Raw genomic sequence first — 16,333 nt, 5'->3', positions numbered from 1 at the left:
GTAACACTTGTCTCACAGGTCAAATGACATCCAATAACACTTGTCGCACAGGTCAAATGACATCCAATATACACTTGTCTCACAGGTCAAATGACAGCCAATATACACTTGTCTCACAGGTCAAATGACATCCAATAACACTTGTCTCACAGGTCAAATGACATCCAATAACACTTGTCTCACAGGTCAAATGGCATCCAATAACACTTGTCTCACAGGTCAAATGACATCTAGTAACACTTGTCTCACAGGTCAAATGACATCCAGTAACACTTGTCTCACAGGTCAAATGACATCCAATAACACTTGTCGCACAGGTCAAATGACATCCAATATACACTTGTCTCACAGGTCAAATGACAGCCAATATACACTTGTCTCACAGGTCAAATGACATCCAATAACACTTGTCTCACAGGTCAAATGACATCCAATAACACTTGTCTCACAGGTCAAATGGCATCCAATAACACTTGTCTCACAGGTCAAATGACATCTAGTAACACTTGTCTCACAGGTCAAATGACATCCAGTAACACTTGTCTCACAGGTCAAATGACATCCAGTAACATTTCGGTCATAAAATTGCATTCAGTAATACCAAAGTCTGGTGGGTGTAGTTGAATCCACAAACAGTTAGGTTAATGGTTTAAGTTATTATAGGAGCAAAATTCATATACCGTATTTGCTCTTTTTAGTAATGCATACATTAATACGTATATGACGAGATGCATCTATGAACAAAATTCATATTTTAATGATCCATTGTACAATAAATGCATTTTTGAGTTTATGTGCGCATTTATTAAAGATGCACCTCTAATAATGCACATATGGTACATATGTTCTATTAGAGGTGTGCTTCTAATAGAACAAATACGGTCGACATGTAAGTGAAATTAGGTGTAGTGTCCTTATAACCACATTCTATATATAACATTCATTTGTGACTAAGATGCTTTTAACCCTGAAGCAAATACTGTATTTATGTTCTGTATACACATGCACATCAGTTTCAGCTTATTTATCAGAATATTTATTGCATTAACAGCTTGGAGATAAAATATCCAGTTAAATGTTGGGTCAATAAACATGGCTGTACGTGATTTCCATATACCCTATGACGATAGGGTCATGTATGCGATGGGGGGATGTATGCAATATTGTACATTCAAAGAAGATTTTGAAATATCACCCTAGAAACACAAGGTTATTATTTGCCACAATTTGGGCATGGAGTATTCATTAGTAGGTATTGCCCGTGTTCCAATTTCTGTGTAGAAAACTCTACCTAAACCTCAACTGTGACTTAAAATATGCCCACAATTAAGTTGATTTTCAGGCAATTTGTCAATTTCTTGCATGATAATACTTTAAAGAGGAATCACCATAAATATTACACATTGTTGCATATGTGGGTGTGGCGTAATTAAAACAAAAAAGGCATATCAGTTTCTTAGTCAGGGAGGCAGTTGTTATACTGTATATTGCATGAATTACATAAGCCAAAGATCAAATGTTTTAACACACTGAGCAGAGGAATAAAACATTTCAAAAACTGGCAGGAATGTGAAAACTCAAAAAACAGATTGTGTTCCTGCCACACATTGTGAATAATTTAAGAAAATACCATCAAAACAAAATTCCTGACACACACACTACAGGATTTTGTGTGTGTGTTCATATGTAAAAGGTCTATTATTCAGTTACTGTAAAATACTTTATTTTCACTTGAAATTAATTTTCGCTATTTTGGCTGAAGGAATGATTTTACATTCAACTCGTCAAAAATCAGTGAAAATAAATTCCATACAAAACACCGAAAAAGTCATTTCAGCGAAAATTAATTGCAGCTAAAATAAAGTATTTCACAGTACTATACATGCTGTGAATGGCAGGAAAATTCCAACAAAATCTTTTTCTCTATTTGTTTAGTTGCCCCATATATATTAATTTGTTACTGCAAAGGTAAATATTTGGTATTTTACGAATTAAAAATACAATATTGGCCAAATTGCAAGTTTATACTACTTTGAATGTATCTTTCTAATAGAAATTCAAGAGTTTGTCAGGTTTTGCTGATTATGTGTATTCATTCAAATCACAAGTATATTTGATACTATCAAGGATCCAGCATTTACTAACAATGAGCCTACTTAGTTCATCTTAGATTATGCTGGATATACCCATCAGAAAATGGAATAGTTCATTGATGATTTTTGTCTCAGAGCAGTTGATCTATTCCTTCACATTGCATGATATATGATTTATAATACTGTCATTTTGTCACTTGTGGACTGTTCTAGAATATGATTTCCTAATTATTGCCCTCGCTTGGAAAGCATGAGTTTCAACCATGTGTCTTCAAAAATATTGAAATCATTGTTTTACCTCACAAAATCTTGTCGATTTTATAATTCAGACCTAAAAACCTTAACTGAAATATGCTATCATCACAGATGCAGATTATGCACATGACTGGAAATTTTTGAGTGATCAAATTACATAATATGACTTTTTCTGCTTGTACAAGCCTTAGAAATGATGTAAAATTCTGATGTCACTGAAAACGAGGGGTTTTTAAGATATTCGTCATGATGACACTATGATCCGAGATGTAAACTCTGTAGTTTAAGCTTTCAGCATTTTATAATAAGTAAAGCTATTTTCAATTGCCAGCCTGATTTAATTTTTTTGGAAAGCTTTGACACATCAAATGATGTGGTGATGCATTTTTTCTGTGTTTTATTTAAGATCAATACCACAAGATATATGTCCAATATATAGCGTTATATAGCATGCTTTCTAATGCATGCATTAAAAGTTGATTTGCATCAACAAAATGAAAACAAAACATTTCCCCATTCTATCATATGTGGTGCGCTTTAACAAAATTGCAAACAATTTGTTTTTGACCTGACCACACTTATATGCTTATTGCCTATCAATAATTCTCACATAGTTGCTTATAATGTTCACTGTATACTTGTTGGGCACATAACATGTACATGTTTATTAAGATGATTACTGGCATCTGATCATACATCCTTCAACCTTTCTTTCATCTAGTGTATAGCGCCCTCTAACGGTTATTCGAAAATTCTTCTGTTTTGTTGTTACACAAAATGTATAAAACTTCAGATTTTTTAGAAAATGCTGATTATTTAACCTGGTGATGATTATTGTCTTCCTATGGTTTTTAATTCATCACAGGTCAATTAATTTCATAAATATCATCACAGATCAGTTAATTCCATAAAAATCTTATACATGTACATTACAAATTTTCTCCTGTCGCTTCTTGAATGTCGAAAGGTGAGGAAACATGGGTTAGTGGTCCTACTACTGGTTCCTACTACTGTTATAGCTGAATTTCATATCCTACCTTCTATATGATAAATTGCCAAAACATACAACATCTAAGACTATACACAGTGACAGGCAAATTTGAAGCTTCACAGTAGTTCAGTCAAATTTCTTGTAAAATGCTGTACCTTGAGGAGATGACTGTGGTAATTTAAAGTATATGTCAAGTAAATTTAACCTCATACTCGGCACAACAAACGCATTCCCTTTATCTTCATAAATATTTATAAATTTCACAAACTGAAACAAGAAGTTTATATTGGCCGATTGAATAACTCCGAACATTTCCAAATGATGACATGGTGCACTGTGCTTATTGATTATCTGGTTTGATTTTCAACTGCCATTTGTGAATTGTGAAATTTTTGAATATCAATAATGATAAAGGAATGTCTTAGTTGCACCAAGATTACACTGTCAGCTCAGGTAAGGCATGTTTATACTTGTTTTACTTATAAACATACTTATGAAAATTTATAAACTCTTCTGTTTCCATTTGAAATCTGTATCATACTGCTTGTGCAACTGCCATTTGAGTTTATGAATATTTATGTTTATATAAGTTTTCAAAGTACAAGTCTTATCTGATTTTGGTATATATTGGAGTCAATGAACTGGTGTTTATACAAAAATATGTACTTACAAATATTTATAAAACTAACAGTAATTTAAAATCAGTAATGTTCACATTCAAACAAGACATTGGCTGATCAGGCAATCCTTTGGCTTTGTTGATTTCTGTGTAGTTTGTGAAATCAATGTTGTGAACATAAAATAAGTTATAGATTTGAGTAGCGTCCTGCTGTTGTCATCATTCAAGGAGCAGACTCATGAGATGTCTTTGGCAGGTTTCATTAGGAACTAATGTTGTCCTTTCCATATACTAGTATATATCACCATGAACAATCAGGCCCTTACTGAATAATACTACCTCTACAATCTGGGAAATATATAAACAAAATTATTATGTATTTACAATATTATATTTACATGTATGTAATGTATTTTTAGGCCAACTATTTTTCATAGTCAAGACTGAATGTATTTTTGCTAGTGTAACTCTATTATGTAATTAAAATGTTTCACAAAGTTGATCAGAGTATAGTACTGTATTATCATACAATACAACAGTAATATTGGAATATGTTAGTATTCCTGTAAGAATACTATTGGAATATGTTAGTATTCCTATAAGAATACTATTGGAATATGTTAGTATTCCTGTAAGAATACTATTGGAATATGTTAGTATTCCTGTAAGAATACTATTGGAATATGTTAGTATTCCTGTAAGAATACTATTGGAATATGTAAGTATTCCTGTAAGAATACTATTGGAATATGTTAGTATTCCTATAAGAATACTATTGGAATATGTTAGTATTCCTGTAAGAATACTATTGGAATATGTTAGTATTCCTGTAAGAATACTATTGGAATATGTTAGTATTCCTATAAGAATACTATTGGAATATGTTAGTATTCCTGTAAGAATACTATTGGAATATGTTAGTATTCCTGTAAGAATACTATTGGAATATGTTAGTATTCCTGTAAGAATACTATTGGAATATGTTAGTATTCCTATAAGAATACTATTGGAATATGTTAGTATTCCTGTAAGAATACTATTGGAATATGTTAGTATTCCTGTAAGAATACTATTGGAATATGTTAGTATTCCTGTAAGAATACTATTGGAATATGTAAGTATTCCTGTAAGAATAATATTGGAATATGTTAGTATTCCTGTAAGAATACTATTGGAATATGTTAGTATTCCTGTAAGAATACTATTGGAATATGTTAGTATTCCTGTAAGAATACTATTGGAATATGTTAGTATTCCTGTAAGAATACTATTGGAATATGTTAGTATTCCTGTAAGAATGCTATTGGAATATGTTAGTATTCCTGTAAGAATACTATTAGAATATGTTAGTATTCCTATAAGAATACTATTGGAATATGTTAGTATTCCTGTAAGAATACTATTGGAATATGTTAGTATTCCTGTAAGAATACTATTGGAATGTTAGTATTCCTGTAAGAATACTATTGGAATATGTAAGTATTCCTGTAAGAATACTATTGGAATATGTTAGTATTCCTATAAGAATACTATTGGAATATGTTAGTTTCCTGTAAGAATACTATTGGAATATGTTAGTATTCCTGTAAGAATACTATTGGAATATGTTAGTATTCCTATAAGAATACTATTGGAATATGTTAGTATTCCTGTAAGAATACTATTGGAATATGTTAGTATTCCTGTAAGAATACTATTGGAATATGTTAGTATTCCTGTAAGAATACTATTGGAATATGTTAGTATTCCTATAAGAATACTATTGGAATATGTTAGTATTCCTGTAAGAATACTATTGGAATATGTTAGTATTCCTGTAAGAATACTATTGGAATATGTTAGTATTCCTATAAGAATACTATTGGAATATGTTAGTATTCCTGTAAGAATACTATTGGAATATGTTAGTATTCCTGTAAGAATACTATTGGAATATGTTAGTATTCCTGTAGGGAGTGGCCTATTATCCCATGAAACATACTCACGCATATCCGTACATATCACCCTGTCTTAATGTGTGTATGTGTGTGGGGGGGGGGGGACCATGTACACAATCATAATAATTGGAAATGGTTTCAGAACGGGAAACTGTTTTATTACTGTAAATAATTATGAACATTAAAACCTGCAATTTAGAAAAACTGTGGACAATAAATAAATAATGAAAATCTGTGATTTGCTGTACAGTTTCTAGAAAATTATTACAAGTCTCAGAAGTATTTGGACAGCCAATTTGCAAACTCACTAGCGAATTGGCAAACTGCTTGAGATGCTGAATTGTTCGAGTTACGGACATCGAGTTACGAAAACATCGTGTTACAGAAATGACCACGCCCATATTTGTGAACCACGCCCAAATTGTAACTCGATATTCAAACATTATTATTAACAGAACTTCGAGTTACGGGCAACATACATTTTGGTTTGTGTTGCACGTCCACATTCAGTAACTTTCAAATTTTGTAACTTTAATTAGCAGTTACTCAAATTCGAGTTGGTAACTCATGTGCGTGTCTGTAATGTCGCAACAATGTTGCTGTTATTACTGCAACAAAACGCGCCAAAATCGAGTAATGTGAAGATTTGAAAATATGTTTGCCTGATTTCACACGTTGAACTAGTGACACGGAAGACATTCGTGGGTTTTTCAATTTACAATGAATCGTTACATAATAAAAGAGAGAGAGTCTGAGATGATGAAAATATGGAATGACGCCGATGAGGAAGTATCACGACTCTGGCCTCTGTAAATTTGTGAAGATGTACAGGGACTAAGCCCAAAAGTTGAAACAAGCAATCTCATTGCGTGGTAAAAAATGAAAGACAGTATCTGGATGAACAATAACTACAATCTACGTTGCTTACTGTTAATTACAATTCGAGTTAAAAAATTAGAAAGTTAAACAAAACAAAAAATATATGTTGCCCGTTACTCGAAGTTTGATTAACTGTTATTTAAAGTTCGAAATGTATGGTGCCCGTAACTCGAAGTTCTGTTAACTGTTAATTGAAAGCGTGGTGGTCGTATTTTACACGCGTTGTATACGTCGCTATGAGTCCCATATCGAACAGGACGCAACACGACTGTCACACTTGAACATCGAGTTACAATTTGGACGTGGTTTCACAAAAGTGGGCGTGGTTTCAAAAACATGGGCGTGGTCATTTCTGTAACTCATTGTTTTCGTAACTCGCTGTTCGTAATCGATGTCCTGATGGCTACCTTCAAAACGACGAATGAGGTCGAATATTATTAGCGGTTGGATGTGAAAATTTATGTTCTCCTTCTTTGTAGGAAACTGTTTTTCAACTTGTCTCTTTATTCAAACTGCGTAAAAGCATTTCATATCACCTAAGCAATATGGACTCGCCCCGAGTAGACGCGACCACAAATCGGCGCCAGCGAGATTCGAAAGCCAAGCAGTTAGCCAATTCGCTAGCGAGTTTGCAAATTGGATGCCCCAATACTTCTGAGATTTGCTGTAACAGAACCATAACATTTACAAAATAAACGTTTTGTTTACTAGAAGGAAATGTTCTTTGGCAGCATTTCCTGTGTTAATTTTGAACAAAAAAAGCAGCAGATACTGTTACTGAAGCACATAATTTGCATGTTTTTTTCCCGGCCATTCACGCAAACTGCAAATAAAGTCTTTTACTGCATCCATAGTTGTTGTCACTTTGCAGCCGCAATGATGAATGCATTGTGACGTATTTTGACCCCCGGAATTTGACCTTGCATTCTAGCTACATTTACCTCCCTTTCATACCAGTTCAATTTCCTTTCAGATTCCATGACATTTAAAACCAACCCTTATTTCACAGTCACTCTAGTTTTCACTTTTCTAAAATTATTTTATTGATCAAAAGAATTTTCACTCCCATCATGCAATCTCCCATAGTACTTCCGCAGACACAGAGGCGATCGCCAGCATATCTACAAATAACCTCGCTCCCAGGAGCTGAGGAATATAAGTGTGGGAGCATGTTTCAGTTGCTTTTTTGCAAAGAATATGGTTGCATGTCCCAGTCCCAGTGAAAATATCCGATTGGTATGCTGAACAAATTGCCACATTTATAAAAACAACAGAAATTGTATTGAGGGCGCCGTTAAATGTTAAAGAAGACAAATAATGTGCTACCCAATTTAATACTATAGTATTGCTGTAACTAGCCTTATAATACTTACCCCCCGGTTTGAATAACAGACCCTCACGACAAACTTAAACATGAAAAGAGGTAATAACCCGAGTTTGCTTTCGACATGTTTAGAGATTAAAGTATCCAAAATGGAAATACAATCAGTGGTGCGATGGTTTTGCTTGAAAGCAGTTTATGATAATTAGTCAATCTGCTATTTAAAGACAATTGTAAAAACTATTACACAACGCTATACCACGATAATTATTAGAATCTAGCGGATTACCCATTTGAAAATTGGGATAATAAAACTACAATTCCACAATCATTATGTAGGAAAATTACCTTTCTTTTTCTTCGTAATACAACTTAATAAAAAGGATGCACCCTTTTTAAACATTTCGTTTAGAATCATGTCACAACCAGATGCTTTGCCTGACTTGGGAAGCTTAATGTGAAACAACATTTCACCATGTCACTAAAATCCTTATCAAGATCCACCTTACCTAAGACACTGTAAACATACATGGTTAATTCTTTATCACCAGTATTAATATTTGAATTTAGGGATTTCAAATGGTTAAGCCACGTCAAACCACTTTTTATTTTTAGGTTTAATAGTTCACTTTTTAATTCTAAGATAGATAAACTTATAAGATTTTCTAGAAGCTTCAGTCGGAATACTGTAAAACATGTCTTTTTTGCGAGCATGTCTTTTTAGCGAATTTAGCAAAAGAACTGATTCGCTAATTCAAGATGTTGCTAATGACTTTATTTTAAATTCAAAATGGCCAAGATTTGGGTATTCGTATAAAGTAATCCGGAACATAAACATCTGGGCGCTTCCTAATTACACTTGACAGGTTTTCTTTGTTTTTATGGAGGTGATAACTGCGCATTTGTTTTGGCACGCGACAGACAAGTTTTGTGAAAACAGGAAATCAACAATGACAAGAGAGATTTGCTAAATCAACATTTCGCTATTACGTCATTTGACCACAATTCGCTAAAATTACATGTCGCTTTTTAAACATCTTTTACAATGTTATTGAATTTATTAACAGCTTTGTTGATATCTTTAAAGTTATAATTTTGAAAAATATTAATTTTTTCTCTAATTGAATTACTTCAAATGTCCCAAATGAAGGACAAATCACCTTTTCATCCTAGATAAATTACCTCCGGTAAATGAGACAAATTGTCACTGCTATAAACAGCAGCACGTTGGAACTTCACAGCAAGAGAAAGTGAAATTGGATGATGATCTGAAAGGTGATTCAGAAGCCTAACTTTGAAATATTGAATACAATAAAACAGTGAAGAACTCATAACTCCATAATCTATAAGACTCTCTCTAAATTGATGACTAGTGAATTTACCCAGATAACCTTACAACTTTAAATTAGTCAACTAGATCAACTAGAGCCGCGCCATCACTGTAAACATGAGAATCCATATTATTCCTCTTATAGTGATAATCAATAGACATGGACATTGGCACTGGAATATATTTATTACTATAATTCTCAATAAATCAGTAATCCCCTAATTAAAATGTATCAAAATTGATGATGTCACTTTCTAATTGTTCATTAATATCCAAACCAGAAAGTGACGATTTACTGTAAATACTTGACCCTTGATACCATGAATGTTCCATGATGCAAGCTACCGGTAAAAAGCTACTGGTAGTTCATATATTCAGTTACTTCCCCCTTGCCAAGAAATTACTGCTTTTTTTGTTGCCAGTCAGATGCACTAACCCATCTATGATTGACTTGTCTCGAAGTTAATATAAACCAGTTGTATGGTTCTTTTCCTCTGAGCTCATGACATCTGAATGAAAATGCTTGATGTTTACAATATTATATTGTAGTAGTGACTGTTGTATATTCGACACCTCTTTAATCATCCATCTTCTCTTTAATATTTACTATGCTGTGGTCTTCGGTAACTTCGGTTTTGAAGCCATTCATATCTCCGCTTTCGATTATCTAGTCTAGATTTGAATTCCTTTGATTTATTCAGCTGACATCGTCTTCAACTTGCCAATGAAATTTGCAGCAAGAGCACTTGTTCCTTCGTCATTTAGATGGAGTCCTTGTGAGATTTCTTGAATTGAACAGTGTGTGGTGATACAAGAATTCAACTTTAGATTCTTCATTACAGAATGATTCTATCTGGTTGTTGATGATATTGACAAGATAGAAGATATAATAATCACTTCTTTGGCATTGTTAATGAGAGATTTCTTCTTCTACATCATTGCCATTACGTCATTTACTTCCTTCATGAACAAAAAAAAAAGATGATTTGGTAAACCTGATTTTGATCAGTGAATTGCCAATTATAATAATATCATCCTTCTTATCACATGGTAGAACTGTACCGGTAGCTCCCTTGTTATTAAACATTAGAATGGTTAGAAGTTTGAACAGGTCCTTCATCACCTATTCATCCTCTACTGGTAATACACTGTGTGTATTACTGGAGAACCATAGGGTCACTTTCACTTGCAGGTCTTGACTTCAAACGTGAAATAGATTCGTTTTCTGGAACAGTGTCAGTGTGTAAATTAGCATTCTTTACTGCTAAGAGCTCAGCAGTTACTAGGTCATAGCTGAATTGCGTTTCTCTTTCTTCTAGTTGCGTATTCATCTTGATAAATATCTATCTTTTTCTTTTTATGTCTTGGCTTCTTCTGACAAGTTTCATCATATTTCATCATGATATCATATTTTCTCTGTAATTCACTTAGACACTTCTCTGTAATATTACCTTTATCCAGATCATCGATGATCTGAGAGTATTTACTGTCCAGGCCATTTATAGTGCTTTCCACTACTAACATTTTAGACCAGAGCACAATTAGTGTTTATAGTGTTGTGCCATAGGGTGTTTTCTTCAAGGATTGTGAGTTCTTCACTGCTGACATCAGATCACAGGCAGTAGAATTTGCCAATGAAGGTGATTCGTTTATATTAATAGAAGATGTAACACTTCACTACCAGAAAGACCATCAGACTGTGTCAATGGTTTCTCATTCTCAGATGTGTCAGACTGTTTAAATAAGTCATTAACTCTGCCTCTCAGTTCTGTAAAATCAGAACTTTTCCAATCTAAAATCCATTTGGACCGAACAAGAACACCACCACTAATGGCACTATTGAATCTAAAACTTTGTCATTATTCACGTCTATTCTAGCCATTTTACTTTATGTTCTTTGCTCCCAGTGAATGACCTCTCTTTGTTCTGTGCAACAGTTGGTTTATATCTTGATCTTGAAAATTCTTCTACCTCAGACTACTATAGTAGTCTCAACTTCTACTGATTCACTGACTAGGTGATTTTCCGAACAACTGCGAGATCTCGCGAGATGCATGAAAGACGCGCGTCGAACGTCTGCTGCAAAAATCGAACGATTTGATTTTGAACTAGAATTTCTTTATTTCGCAGCTTACATTGACCGGCCGATCTTCGACAGAGGAATATTGCTACTCTTACTTAATCAAAATTGCCTATCATCAAATGTGGACAGCACATTATTAAGCATGGAAGTGTCCCCGAAATACTTTCGCGTTTGTCGAATCCCACGCGATGTTTGACGCGACTACGACGCTATGACCTTTGTTTGTCCTGTTTTTACGTTCGATTTCACGCATAACGCGTGATTCTCGCAGTGAACGGAAAATGGTCTACTTTTACCAACCATGTCCCGAGTTACTGAACTTCTATCGCATTACTCATGCCGCAAATAGAGGGCGCAATTTTAAAATGTCAACTGAATGATAAAAAAAAGCTGCTCCGAAACAGCGCCACCATTAGTGTGATAGGTCACAAAATTATATTGTCCTGGCGTTATCGTGTGGTGGCTTTAAAACAGTATCACTACGATCTTTGTTAGCGCAATAAATTTAGGACTTTTAACTGTTTCGCAAAGCTGATAGAAAATATTGTAATATACTGTACAATGTTGACCGTGAAAACATAAACAGCATCGTCGCAGTTAGAACCCATCTTAATCCCTGTATATGTGAATGTGTGAAACTGTCGACGCAATTCATGTGATAGAATAATGAAATATCAGTAACAATTAATATTTTACATTATTCCGCAAAAGTCAATTCAATGTACTTTCCCGCATTTGAGTGAAACATTGTATTGTGACCACTCCTCATTGTGTAAATGAAATCTTGTTACGGGGATTGTTAAAATCTCCAGGGAATGCCTCTCATGCACCATGTGACAAGCCGGACATCTTGTTTACACGCGACAAAACATGTACTATTCGAGGTAGGGTGTAAATTAAGCAGGCTGATATTCGGAGGGGATTTCAAAAAATCGGTTAATGTAACAGGGCTGATAATAAATTTTCAAATGACATTCAAGCTAAATAATAATGCAATTAACTCACGCGTGGGGCTGAAATCGATAAAATGCCTTGTTTTAAAACCAAAATTGGTGACGTGTGTCGATTTTGTGGTGCGATTCTAACATCTGGGATGTGTATTTTTAGAATCACTTTTACCTGGAAGCTGTATAACGTGTTACGATCGTATAGCATATTCATGTGACAGTAACAAAGAAGCGATCGAGAAAATAACTGCACCGTCTGTTGTTTTTTCAATATCACTTACAACAAATACTCTGAATACTGAGAATCGTTTGTTTGTTTGTATTGTCGTATTCGATATACACACTCACACAGTTCTTGAATGGTAATAACAAGTTTGTTCATTTAATATTGATTTATTTGTTATTTATCTTGATCTCGTCATTTTTGTTGAGCCGTATACGGTATATATCTAGGTTAAACCGAATTATCCGCACAGCCGTCGATAAATAATTCCAGTATACGACATAAGCCCGGCATTGCCCTGGATGCAATAAATGAGTACTGTGTTAGATTTCTCTTTCTACTAAAACAAATTCTCATTGGAAAGCCATAAGTCGCCATCTTTAAAACGTACAATATCGCATTGCATCTTTTTGCTCAATTTCGTGATTTTGTGTTGTTTTCATTCGCCGTACCTGTTTCAACCTGTACGCTGTATTGCATTCAATTAACCCGAATGAACAACTAATAATCGTCTTTGAAGTAATTGTTTCCCCGATATTGTAGGCATATCTGTGCATTCAGCGGCCCGATTCATTCAATTTGTATTTCGGCGTTCCCTGATAATAAAAAAATCGGAAATTGACATCGGAAAGTGAACAAAAGCAAGAGAGGGGAAATTAGAAATCGTTATTTCTTAATATACCAATAAGCGAGCACATATTTTTGTCCATTGTATACATTTTTTGACAAATCAATTCGTACAAACCGTGAGTATATTTTTATTGTTCCTTTCCAGAGCCTGGCGACGTGAGATGTCTGGTGCGTTAATTGCATTCGATGTGAAGGGCAGAAAATTGGTGAATTATTTTTTGAGAGTCGATAATTGATATTGACAAGGTCGGCCAATCGATGGCTAACGTTGGCAATTGCGAATGGGTTGTACATTTTCAATGGGTCTCGGCGACACTGTGTCTTGTACTGAGGACTCCTCAAAGCAGCACTCACAATGACACAGACTCTCGCAACTGACATGCATCCTTTGTCAGCCTGATGCAACATAATTCTGTTTTTAAAAGCCCTCACAATCGGGCGAAAACCGCACGCATCACCTGGGGAACGACTATACGTACCGGCAGAATGAGGAATGGATTGGAATCATTGTTGGCCTATCACTTCATTGTTTTCTCAGTGATATAGATTAGAGAAATGTCACGATGACAACAACAAAAAACAAAACAAAAACGACAGACCAATATGATTGAGAGAAATGTGAGTTTTGTGTGAATGATTAATCGAGTAAAAGTTGAAGCATAATCTATTGTTGTTATCCAATATACGATATTTAAAACGACATATGTTATGATTCGCATAAAACCGATTGCCATACATCGTTGATTTTGTTAATATAGAAAAATATGCAATAGATATTGAATAAGATGAATCAGTTTACTCGTCGATGTGCCTGTCGGGTAGTCTGACTTCAATCCGTATTGATTCATATTTACGATCGCGTCTTTGTGATTTATTCACAGTGTCAAGGTTTATAAGATATCACATCAATTCCTGGCTGTATTTATTTCTTTGATTATCATATTGTCATTTTTTTTATATCGTTATGGCAACCAATGCTGGCAAAGGAGTATCAAAATGGCCAAGGGGTCCCTTTTTACATGATATTATTATCCGAAAAGTCGATTTTCAATTTGGTTAAAGATTCCTGTCGGCGATTTTCTCCCAATTTCGATCTGACACAAATCGCGTCGATGAGGTGTTTTTTTGAGAAATGTTCCCTTTTTTAGCCAGATCATTATTCACATACACCTTAAATATAAGAAGAAACTTGTTTTCTTTGTAATGATTATAATTTATACTGATAGGAACCCGATTTTGACAACGTATCGCGGGATTACCTCTTACTGGGGTGTTTGCATATAACACCGATTGTAGTTACCACCGTACTACGATCATGGCCAACGATGGTCATTTCGGTTGCATTTCACGAGGGCACTGTTATACGAATAATCAAGCCATCAGCATTCCCTGGAAAAGACGACCCCGTCTGTATATCCTAGGCCACGTCACATCACGTTCCCGTCTTACCATCTCTTGTCTGTCAATTCGGGTTATTTCATCCCCATGGCGACGAGTCGGATCATCATCACTGAAGTATATTACGACTGGTGTCCATCGACAAGTCTAATTACGATTTTCCTTCGATAATTGTGGTTATTATTCGTATTTAATCGTTCTCTCTACTCCAGCCTCAATTTTTCATCATTTTCCTGTCTATGCGGAAGACAACCAGTCGCCTTGGAGATTTTAGCGATGCGGATCTGTAATGAGATGTTTCAGACAGAATTCCCGATTGCAGCATATCGGCGGCAGTCATCGTGGCTGCTGTATTTGCATCTGCCAACGGTAAAATGAACATTAGATGTGACTGTCGTTATGCCCCCGTTTAGCAGATGATAAACGGCATCCTAAATCAGTGACGTATTTTAGATAATTGTTTAAAACGAGCTGTTTATATAATAATAGCATCTACATGATACCTGCGTATTTTAGTGTCTATACGAACGCAGTTCCTCGTCGTAATTTCTCGGGGTCAAGCAGTGGGAATAAATTACATGTAAGTGGAAATTGCGTGGACGATGCGTGTCGTTTCACCAACGTTATAGGACTTTCTTGAACACAACTTGTAATGACGATCACCGACCTTTATCGCAAAAAGCAAAAAATAAATAAATAAATAAATAAATAAATAAATAAATAAATAAATAAATAAATAAATAAATAAATAAATAAATAAATAAATAAATAAATAAATAAATAAATAAATAAATAAATAAATAAATAAATAAATAAATATACGCTTACGCTTGCTACATTGTCACCATGTTGGTGATATAGCTGTGTTTCGTCCTCCGGTAAAAGAAATTTAATTTAATTAAACTTGCTTGGTTTAATTGCCTTTATTTAAAAGATCGTATTATGAAAATTGATAACAAAAGTAAAAATGGTCGTGAATGTTGCCTTTTGTGTTGTAACGAAATTAGGCGAGGACACCAGATGTTTTTGTTCAACTAGCTACTTGCAACGACCCCGTTCTTCCATACAAGCCATATTGTCACAGTAACAATATTGTATACAGTTTGGTTACCATGGGAATATATATCGACGACGACATGCATACTAAAACTGACTGTTGTTTGTCTGAATTGAATTTTTCATCGTAATACGATGACATTTCTTTTCGAAATATAGATCTCATACGACGAGTTTTTGAATTGACTTTTTACTGTGTTCACTGTGACGTCGGTGTTTATTGTGATGTCAGTGTTCACTGTGATTTCGGTGCTAACTGTGATGTCATGTCATGCATTCACTGTGATGTCAGGTCAGTATTTAGCTGTTCAATAATTAGCCCGGAAAAGAGCGTTAAAGGGCCGTGGTCGTCGTGCCACGCAAGCGCGGGATAAGGGACTCGTATGAACACCGGTGGCGACTTTGACTGTTGCGCAGACCAAAGAGTACAAACGGACACGTTGCCAAACCTTTAATTAGGTAATTTGTTAGTGATTGGGAGGTATCGATGGAGTTACTGGCGGAAATTAGAGCACGTTGCACCCAGATCAAAACTGATTTTCATTGAAAAAACGCATTGGATTGTGGGAAA

This window comes from Saccoglossus kowalevskii, chromosome 7 (genome assembly GCF_978046115.1).
Source record: "Saccoglossus kowalevskii chromosome 7, keSacKowa6.1, whole genome shotgun sequence".
NCBI lineage: Eukaryota > Metazoa > Hemichordata > Enteropneusta > Harrimaniidae > Saccoglossus > Saccoglossus kowalevskii.
This window is presented reverse-complemented; position numbering follows the sequence as displayed.